Source organism: Gossypium raimondii, chromosome 6 (genome assembly GCF_025698545.1).
Source record: "Gossypium raimondii isolate GPD5lz chromosome 6, ASM2569854v1, whole genome shotgun sequence".
Classification (NCBI taxonomy): Eukaryota; Viridiplantae; Streptophyta; class Magnoliopsida; order Malvales; family Malvaceae; genus Gossypium; species Gossypium raimondii.
Window position 1 is genome coordinate 23,546,573 of NC_068570.1, and position 11,557 is coordinate 23,558,129.

Below are 11,557 nucleotides of genomic sequence, written 5' to 3' on the forward strand. Positions count from 1 at the left end.
AATTGCATAATTTAGATTGATAGTGACAGATGAAATCTAGGCAGATTTTTTTGTGGATATTGTTTCACTTATTGGTTCTTAATCGATTATTTTCCTGATTTGTTCTGTCATGTTCCTTAGTTAATTAACTTAGTTAATCTTAGTTTTTAATCAATCACTCAAATTAGTTAGTTAAACAATAGAAAGACAGTAATTACTAGTATTTTTAGTCTTCGTGAGAATGATATCTTTGCTTACCATATCTATACTATCAATTGATAGGTGCACTTGTCTTAGTCAAAATTTTTAGTTAGTTTTATGGACATCAAGTTTTTGGTTGCTCACCATATCTATACTATCAATTGATAGGTGCACTTGTCTTAGTCAAAATTTTTAGTTAGTTTCATGGACATCAAGTTTTTGGCGTTGTTGTTAGGGACTAGAATATTAGGAAATCTTTATTTCTATTAATTTATCCAGTTTAATTTTAATTTTAATAATTTTGTTTTTAATTTAATTGTTACATTCTAATTTTTCTTCTGTTAGATTCTTACAGGTTCTTTTGGTTTATGACTAGAGGCAACCCATTGGAACAATTAATTTTTACAGTGAAATCGAAAAAATTGCTTGTAGAAATTGGAGAGATGTATGTTAGAGAAGCAAGGCAAGGTCAACAGATTTTAATAGACAATCAAGAGCAAAAGGACATTACTGTGGAAATGGATAATAATGTTGTTAATCTGTAACTTCCAGCACGTCCTGCTCATCAGATTATTTATGACTATGCTAAGCCTACTCTGATTAGGGTTGAATCGAGTATTGTCAGATTGACAATTGCTACAAATAATTTTGAGATTAAGCCGAATACAATTCAGATGGTTCGGTAGTATGTTTAGTTTGATGAGTTACAATATGAAGATTTGAATGCTCATCTAGCTAACTTTCTAGAGATCTGCGACACATTTAAGATCAATGGCATTACTGATTGTGCCATACGATTACAATTATTCCCATTCTCTTTGAGGAATAAGGCGAAACAATGGTTGAATTCACTTCCATGGGGTTTCATCACGACTTGGGCTCAGATGATTGAAAATTTTCTGTTGAAGTATTTTTCACCGGCCAAAACAACTAGGATAAGGAACGACATCTCTTCTTTTACTCAATTTGAACTTGAGACATTGTACGATGCATGAGAGAGATTTAAGGATCTTCTAAGAAGGTGTCTTCATCATGGATTACCTTTATGGTTACAAGTTCAAACATTTTACAATAGTGTGAATCCTGAATCCCTCAACTAGGCAGATAATTGATGTAGTAACTAGTGGAACACTGAATAATAAAACACTTGAGGAAGCCCAAGAATTTATTAAGGAGATGTCACTGAATAACTATCAGTGGCAAGTTATGATAACAAAGCCTATTAAGACAGCCAGTGTTTTTAGTATAGATGTTGTTGAGGATGTGCCTTAGACTTGCTTAATAATATGTCTGTAGACCAGGTCTTTAGGGATTTAAGTTTTTGTTATATGATTTTATGAATAAGTTAAGTGTTTGTGGCATGTTTTTTTAGGAGTAAGTTTTGCAGGTTTTTGTTATTTTTTTTCTATATAATATGAACAATACAACAAATTATAGTGTTTTTTCAATATATCTTTCTTTAATATTTTTTGTGTTTTCTATTGTTGCTAAAATACCAACAATTGGTATTAGAGGTTTTCTCTTAAGGGATCTATGAGTTGAGAGAAACACATAAGCTTTAGACATGAAAGTTGACACAACATTTTCTAATATTGTTCCACCAATTTTTGATGGTGGTAACTATCAAGCCTATTAAGACAACCAATGTTTTTAATATAGATGTTGTTGAGGATGTGCCTTAGACTTGCTTAATAATATGTCTATAGACCAGGTCTTTAGGGATTTAAGTTTTTGTTACATGATTTTAGGAATAAGTTAAGTGTTTGTGGCATGTTTTTTAGGAGTAAGTTTTGCAGGTTTTTGTTATTTTTTCTTCCTATATAATATGAACAATTCAGCAAATTATAGTGTTCTTTCAATATATATTTCTTTAATATTTTTTGTGTTTTATATTGTTGCTAAAATACCAACAATTGGTATTAGAGGTTTTCTCTTAAGGGATCTATGAGTTGAGAGAAACACATAAGCTTTAGACATGGAAGTTGACACAATGTTTTCTCATATTATTCCACTAATTTTTGATGGTGGTAACTGTCAAGCTTGGGTTGTTAGAATGACAGTCTATCTTGATGCAATGGATCTTTGGGAAGTAGTAGAAGAAGACTACGATGTTTTGTCTTTGCCAACAAATCCAACGATGAATCAATTGAAGACTCACAAAGAGAAGAAGACAAAGAAGTCCAAAGCTAGAACATGTCTTTTCTCTACTGTTTCAAGTAAAATATTTACAAGAATCATGAATTTGGGATCAATAAAAGAAATTTGGGACTGCCTCAAGAAAGGATATCAAGGCAATGAAAGAACAAAAAATATGCAAGTGCTCAATCTGATCAGAGAGTTTGAAATGATGAAAATGAGGGAGACAGAAACCATTAAAGACTATTTTGACAAGTTAGAGGGTATAGTAAACAAGGTAAGATTGTTGGGTAAGGATTTTTCCGATGATCGAATAGTGCAAAAAATTCTTGTCACTTTGTCTGAAAAATACGAGTCTAAAATTTCTTCATTAGAAGAATCTAAGGATTTGTCAAGTATATCCTTGACATAATTAGTGAATGCATTGCAGGCTCCAAAACAATGGAGAAAGATGAGACAAGAAGCATCAGTATAGGGTGCTTTTTGAGCAAAGTTTGAAAATTTAGAAGGCAAAACCAAAAAGATTAAAGATGAGACCAAAAATAACAACAACAACGAGACATATTCACCATGTCCACATTGTAAGAAGACAAATCACTTGCCAAAAAAATGTTGGTGGAGGCCTGATATTAAATGCATAAAATGTGGTAGTTTGAGCATATAGAGTGGGTCTGTAATTCTCAATAACATGAAGAGGCAAAAACATCTATTGAGCAACAAGATGAGTTGCTTTTTTGTGGCGACATATTTCTCCAATGATTATTGTTGATCGATAGCAGCTGCACAAATTTCTCCAATGACCGAACACTTTTCAAAGAACTTGATAAAACTATCATTTCCAAAATGAAAATTGGGAATGGTGAGTTTATTCTAGTTAAGGGAAAATGAATAGTGGTTATTAAAAGTTTAACAGGTTTGAAACATATAACTGATGTTCTATATGTGCCTAACATTGACCAAAATCTTCTAAGTGTGGGGCAGTTGATTGAAAATGGATTCAGGATCATATTTAAAGACAAATGGTGCTTAATCAAAGACTCAAAAGGTAGAAATGTATTCAAAGTAAAAATAGAAATGTATTCAAAGTAAAAATGAAAGCGAAAAGTTTTTCTCTAAATCTAATGGAGGAGAAGTCAACAATGAAGCAATTGCTAGAGACTCCTTAGTACTTTGATGACATCGATGATGTTCCAGTTCGTGACACAAGATCTTTTCCTGAAATTTATGAAAGGTGCAATGTTACTATATTTGAGTCTCCTAAGTTTAAAGAAGCTGAGAATGATGACAAGCGGATTGAAGCAATGAGAGAAAGCAACTCAAGGCATTCTAAGTCAAGGGATATGAGGAGATAGTCTACATGTTAAATAAGGCCTCATATGGTCTTCAACAAACTTCTAGGGCTTGGTACAACAAGATTGATGGATATCATTTGATAAAAGAACAAAAGATTGGTGAAATCAAGTATTTTTTCTGCAAGATTGAAGATCAAATTGCAGATATGTTAACCAAGGATCTTTCAAAAGTTAGATTTAAAGTTTTAAGAAATAAATTAGGCTTTTGCAATTACTAAGGAAAGGAGGAGTGTTGAGGATGTGCCTTAGACTTGCTTAATAATAGGTCTGTAGACCAAAACTCTAGGGTTTTAAATTTTTGTTACATGATTTTAGGAATAAGTTAAGTGTTTGTGGCATGTTTTTTAGGAGTAAGTTTTGCAGGTTTTTGTTATTTTTTTGGGTATATAATGTGAAAAATACAACGGATTATAGTGTGCTTCCAATATATCTTTCTTTCATATTTTCTATGTTTTATATTGTTGGTAAAATAGCAACAGATGTGGTTGCTATGTTGGCGAGTTAGGTGGAAGCACTAAGTAAAAAAAAAAAAAGATGCTTTGAGTTGTAGTAAATAGGTGAATCTGCTAATGCAATGCGATGTGGCTTGAACGGGGATGATCAATCTATAATGGTTGCCCTTCAAGTGTAACATGGAGCACGAGTAAGTCGAATTTACTAGTAATAATTCTAGACCTCAGAATAACTCTTACAACAACAATTATAATCCAGGATGGAGAAATCATCCAAAATTTTTTGGGGGTGCTCAAGAAAATCGAAGGTCACAACCCCCTCTGGGTTTTCAGCAACTTTATCAATAAGAAAAGAAGCCAAATTTGGAAGAGATATTAACTAAATTTATTTTAACGTCAGAAACTAGATTACAAAACACTGAAACGAATTTGAGAAATCAGTAGGCATATATCCAAGGCCTCGAGAATTAGATTATCTACCTTATTAACTTAGTTTCGGAGAGACAATAAGACAGTTTACCTAGTAACACTGAAAACAACCCAAAGGAGCAAGTCCATACAATCACTATACTAGGTGGAAAAGTGTTAGTCGAGCTTGAAAAGAAATTGAATCTAGATGTTGATGAGAAAAATGATGGGGTTGAGGAATGTAAGAAAGAGCATAAGTTGGTGGTTAGAGAATTCAAATCACCAATTCCATATCCGACAAAGTTGAAGAAATACCACATCAATAAACAATATGGTAAATTTCTTTAACTTTTGAAAAAAATTGCATATTAACTTACCTTTTGTTGAAAACGTTTTGCAGATGCCCAAGTATACAAAATTTTTAAAGGAGTTGTTAACAAGTAAAAGAAAGTTAGATGAGCTATCCAATGTGGAGCTCAATAAGGAGTTTTTGACCATTTTCCAAAACTGATTACCTACCAAGCTTAAAGATCCAGGGACTTTTACTATCCGTTGTTTTATTGGTAGCTTAAATGTTGAAAAAGCTTTAGCTAATTTGAGTGTTTGTATAAATCTAATTTCTTATAAAATGTTCAAACAACTTGATTTCGGGGAGCCAAAACCCACTAGGATGAGTATTAAATTACCTGGTAGATCAATTAAGTATCTTAGGGGTAGTATTGAGGATGTACTTGTTAAAGTAGATAAATTCATCTTCCTCGTTGATTTCGTTATATTGGGCATGAATGAGGATGTTGAGATACCTATGATTTTAGGCTGGCCCTTTTTAGCCACTGCTAGAAGTATTATTGATGTGGGTAATGGTGAACTTGTGCTTAAGGTAGGTGATGAAGAGATTACTTTTCAAGCACGTGATGTTGTGAGAGTTTCTAGTGAGCGAGATGATACTTGTCATTCTGTTGATGTTAGTAATCATGCAACTCAACATTATTTACATGAAATCACTCACGAATATGTGTTAAAATCGTATCATTTTCAAGGTGATAGAAATTAAGGGACAAGTGAAGAGAGAATGGTGCAGTTCGATGAATTAGATGAGTGACGAACAAGGGTTGATAAGAACCTGAGAACGTTTAAAGAAGTAACAAAACAATGTCATGACATGCATGTAAAGAAGACGAACCAATTCAAAGTTGGAGACAAAGTATTGCTGGACTCTTTAGATCCATGAATGTACCCTAAAGAGCTGAAATCGAGATGGTCGAATCCATTTGTAGTACGAAACATATTCCTATACGAAATTAATGAGGTAACACACCCTGATTACGACACATTCAAGGTAAATTATCATTGATTCAAACTTTATCTTAGTGGTGGTATTGATAACGAGAGAAATGAGCTTCGACTCCAAAATCTGAATTAATCATGAGCTTGAAAAGGGAAGTCGAGCTTAGACTTTAAATATGCGCTTCTCTAGAGGCAACCCAAGTATTTTTTTAATTTTTAATTTTAATTTAATTATGTTGTATGCTTAGTAAATTTATTTTTTATTACTTAATTTTTTTAAAAAAATTTAAAAAATAAAAAATTAAAAAAATTAATTAAAAAAATAAAAAATGGTTCACGCGATTTGGGGTAAACCACACAGCCTAGTGAAACGGTCGTGTGACCCACACACCCTTTGACACGACTATGTGGTGCACATGGCCTAGACACACGGGCATGTCCTAGTCCGTGTGAACACTAGAGCAAATTTAAAAGTTTTTAATGGGCCACACAGCCTCAAAGAGATACATGGCCTAGCCACACGGCTATGTGGCCTGCATGGTCTAGCATATGGCAGTGTACCTTTTTAAAGCTAGTTTTTTTTTTAATTTTTTCTTTTGTTTCCTTCCTACCTTATTTCACTAATCGCAAACCCTAATCGCTGCTTTATCTTCGTCGTCGTTATGCACTCAGAAGTCCCCCGAAACATCTTTATTTTTATTGTTATTTGTTTTTTATTTTATTTTCTAGATTTATATGTTTTATTTTATTTTATTTTATTATGCACTTTCTTGATTTTTTTTTGACTTTTTTTTTTACATTTTTTGTCACCTCTTTATCTTATTTTATTCTTGTCTATCTTCTTACTAGTGTGCTCGAAATCATGTACTTAATTTAGGATCTCTTACGATTCTAGATTTCTCTATTCCGGCTCAGTCATTTAAATTTAGGGCAGTTTCAATTCTCTTCCTCCTTTATGATATTTTGCTTATTGTGATTATAATTGTCTATACATTGAGGGTAATGTACATCTTAAGTGTGGGGAGATTTTATATGTTTATGCGATATAGTCCCTGAGTTATTTTTTTTATGTTTAAGTAGATTTCTCAGACCTAATATTAAAGTCAATTTTTTTAATTTTGAGTTTTTATTGGTTATGTTTGGGATTAATTTGTGGATTTTTATGCATTGTGTGGTTTATACCTTAAGACACAAGAGAGTCAAGCATGATAAGTTGTTTTTCAGAAATTATTATTTTAGGTTGTCTCTTTGAATTGAAACACTATTTTGAAATTTTAAAATTGCAAGTTTGACATCAAAACAATAACTTTTTGTGAGATTTTGAGCCTATATAGCATATATATTTTATTTCGTGCTAATTTTTGGTTGTGAGTATGTCAACTTGATTTGTTATTCTAGAACTTGCTTCAAGTATACATGTCGAGACCACATTATTGATTTGATTTATTGAGATGAAAGAGACACTTATGATTTAACCCGGTTAACCTTTAAATAGCTTACCTGTTGAATTAGCCCCTAGTAAATCCCGTTGATCCTAACACATTTTTTTTACTTATCACTCAATCATGTTAACCCGAAAATCACACAATTTTGTAAATCACTCTTTTTATTAACACCCTTTTTGTTGATATTCGATTTGATTAGTTTCTTGACTGTATTTTATCATTTGCATTGCTGATTTTTTTCTTTGTTCTCAAAAAACAAAAAGATATAAAAAAAGAAAAAAATTGAAAAAACAAAATGAAAAAAAATTGATTAAGCTTGAATCATTAGTCTCATCTTTTGTATAAAAGCTCATATTCACTTTTTTTTATTTCTTGTTGATGTAAATTCTTTTAATTCAACAATTGATTTTTTTATGGTTTGGTAACTTATCAACTCGATTCTCGATTGTAACCAACTCTTTTGACCTGTTTTGTACCCTTAACCTAAGCCTAGTTACAACTTCATAAACTCCTATTGATTAGTGTGTCATCTCATTTTATAGTGGTGGAGATTTGATTTTCAAGCAAGACTATGGTAATAACATTTCTTGTTCGATTGTTGAGTGCACATTACTTGAACCTTAAACACTTTAAGTGCTTGAGTGAACCTTCGTGAGAGTGTTAATTCTTGTTATTTTTCAATTTCAGGTAATTATTGAGATAGGAGAGATGCTTAAAGTTTTTATGCTTTAAAAATATTTGCTTGGATTCTTTGGCGTCATTTTAGTTTAAATTCCCAATTCATGATTTTCTGTAAATTATCCTAAGACATTGTTGATGAAAACAGTAAATTAAGGGAAGTTAACTTGAATGTGGGTTGAGAATTTTTCTTAAGGACAAGTAAAAGTTTAAGTGTGGGGATATTTGATAAGTGCTAAAAGTAACATATTTTAGTCTCATTCTTAATTCATTTTTGGATGATTATTCAGTGTTAATTGTGAATTTTATACTCCTAGTCCTTTAAATTCATGTTTTAATGCTTAACAGAGCACTTGGGAGTAAAAGGAGTAAAAAAATGAGTGAAAATTGGAGCGTTAGAGCAAGTTACAGGAGCCTTATGGGTTAAACCACTCCACATGGCCAGATGAAATCTAGGCGGAATTTTTCCTAGGTATTGTTTCTCTTCTTGGTTGTTAATAAATTATTTTCCTGATTTATTCTTTATCGTGTCTGTTAGTTGATGAATTTAGTTAATTTTAGTTTATAATCAATGACTCGAATTATTCGATTAAATAATAGAAAGACGATAATTACTAGTACTTTTAGTTTTCGTGGGAACAATATCTTTGCTCATTGTAGCTATAATATTACTTGATATGTGCACTTGCCTTATTCAGAATTTTTAGTTAGTTCCGTGGACATCAAAAAAAGAAAGACTTAAGTAGAAAAATAATAAAATGGTGATGTTATGTGAATTAATTATGAAGTAAATTTACAAGCCAAGTTGTATTGTGAAGAAAATAACCAAATTGTGAGAATTGAAAAGTTATAGTATATTTCTTGATTGAATAAATGCTATGATTCAATAAAAATGAATCCCATGTAGATGACATTAGAACTATTAGGATACAGATGGCATGCCATAAAGGAAGTTTAGCATGCTTACTGTTCAATTAAGCACTACAGTGCTCATTGCTACGCGAATGCACCTCGGTGCACCTTTGTATCTGTTCCATATATCCTAAGTGTTCAGCTTAGTCTACATTGGGCTACTATATGAAATACGAGTTAAGATATTGAAAAAAAATGTCATGGTAAGTCGCAATAAGTTTTGCAAGAATTAAATTTTGATCATTAGGGGTCAAGTTTGAAATGAAGTAAGTTTATGTTTATTAAGAATATATTAGTTGTTATTAAATAAAAGATTTAAATTCTTAATGTACTTATTAAGCCTTCACTGGCTTAATGCTTTTATTTTCAACGCATAGGTAGAAATTAATCAAACAATCTAGAACAAAGATTGGAAGCTGCTCATCTCATCATATCACCAAGTTTGGAGAGGAGTATGATACTAAATTTTGGTATAATTTGGCATGTAAATAGGTATTTTGGCACGTAATATAGATATAAAGTGCAACTCCCTAAACCCGACCCAATTCACCGGGTCTGAATTCAAGTGTTACTACACAAAACTTATTCATTAACAAAAAAATAGTTTACAAATTTTTAAATTTATTTACACATGTTTTTTGGCATTTTAATTAAAAACTTATTACAAGAAAATAAGGGAAGTGTTTACAATATATTTGGTTACATCAATCTTGATACAAATCTTTACAAGTTAGAAGTTTGTTTAAGACAGATTCTAAAGGCGTATTCTTAAACTACGCCACAACTCGACTTTATGCATAATAACCTATCCTGCCAGTGAGCTCATTGTAACATTACCTTGATGGATACTTTGCACTATTGTATAAACTTTTGAGTGCCAATTATTCTGCATCATTTATTTCGATGGATGCCACCATAGAGTACCATTCTCTGAACTCCAACTATCCTGCTCTTGTCATACTCCATCTTCCTTATCTATTTAATTGAGGAATCCTTCCAAACGTTTCATAAATCTCTTGTCCCATAATAATTTCTTAACAGTTCATACCCTAAAAAACCACTTCCAATAATCCTTGCCTTAACTAATACTCTTATCTACAATAGTTGTTCACTGACATTTATCACAGGTATATATATCTGTTTTGCAAATATTTACACAAAATATAATACTATCAATTTATATTCAGACATACCTTAATTCAACACCACACACATCCATACTTATAAATTACTACATAGACAATTCTGATGAATTCCATATCATTTTATATCAGAATATCATAATTTAAGATAATATTAACTCAGATTCGGAATTGTTTTGGAAGAAGATACAATACCCCTCACTTTCCATATTCACAGGCCATCATAGCAAATACCCTTCTTAACATATAGATACACATATCTTTTTCGTGGAAACCCTTAAGATTTATTCATTCTTAACCTAGAACATATCTATGACTCGTCTTAGCCTTACTTAATACAAAACTAAGAAAATTTCATCATATCTTATAATAAAGACAAATATTCAGATCCATATCTTACAATAAAGACAAATATTCAGATCCATATCTTACCAGACATTCTTGACAATTCATGCCATATAGGCCTAACAGAACACGCCATAGAGGAAATCATGTAAGGTACACCACCAAAACGATCCTATCAGAGTATGCCACAAAGACAATCCAATCAGAATTCACCACAAAGGCTATCTATACAGAGTATGCCACAAAGGATGGCAGGATGGCACATAAACATTCTGAAACTGCCGTGTTTGCGATATGTATTTTCCTAAACTCACATGGAGTGAGGTTTGCCCATCATCGCCCTAGGACATGCAGAGAACCCCATTAGATAAAATGTCTGCGGTGACTTGACTCACTTTACAAACCCTACGTACTAGACACATCCCAGACCCACGATTTCATAATACTTTTCATACATCCCATAGAACTTATTTTCAAGTAGACTAACTTATCTCTTAGTTTAATCATATCCTTATTCCTATAATTGTATAAGTAACATATTCATACTATACTATCTATGATTTCCAGTTTCTAGTTCGATCACTTTCATATAAATATACTTCAGTATGAAAACTATACATGCAAGAGTCAGAGTAGAGACTCGCCTGATTCTCACTTACTGCAGTTTAAAACTCAGATCTAGATATCCATCTCGAACCAGCAACAACCACTGCTTAGAAACATAATTTCACTATTACTACTCTTGTACATACAAATTACTTATCATCTCAATTGCTGACAATCTCATGCAGAAACCTTATACTTACAGTCTTACTGTTCAATCACCACATACAAATTTACTCATTCAGAATTTAACATGTACAGCTGAAATACTCACCTTGATGCGAAGTAACCACTGATCATGAAAGAACCATAGCTTCTAGATCATGGATGTAAGATACATTCAGGCTTAAGGAAGGTATCAGTAAATACCACTTAAGGAAGCGGAAGAAAAGGAAGAACCCTTTCAGAACTCATCTCTTACATATAAATAAGAATCAACTTAGTGGAATTTAACAAGTTTTATACATTTCAAGACTTGCCTTCTTAATAGCTTACAGTTTCCGAGAGGTATATTAATAAATGCCTTACAATCACAATTATCTAGCTTGGCTATTTAGTTGATTTATAACCACATTACTTAAAATCTAGCTAGCATAGTATTCCATACAAACCAAACA

At 32.0% G+C, this 11,557-nt stretch overlaps 1 non-coding gene across 1 annotated transcript; it reads right to left on the reverse strand.

Moving 5' to 3' along the window:
• Positions 1-1,112: 1,112 nt before the first annotated feature.
• On the reverse strand, positions 1,113-1,219 carry LOC128042093 (small nucleolar RNA R71). The gene has a single exon (XR_008197301.1). It is a non-coding gene; the product is annotated as a small nucleolar RNA R71 (small nucleolar RNA).
• Between the last annotated feature and the right edge of the window lie 10,338 nt (positions 1,220-11,557).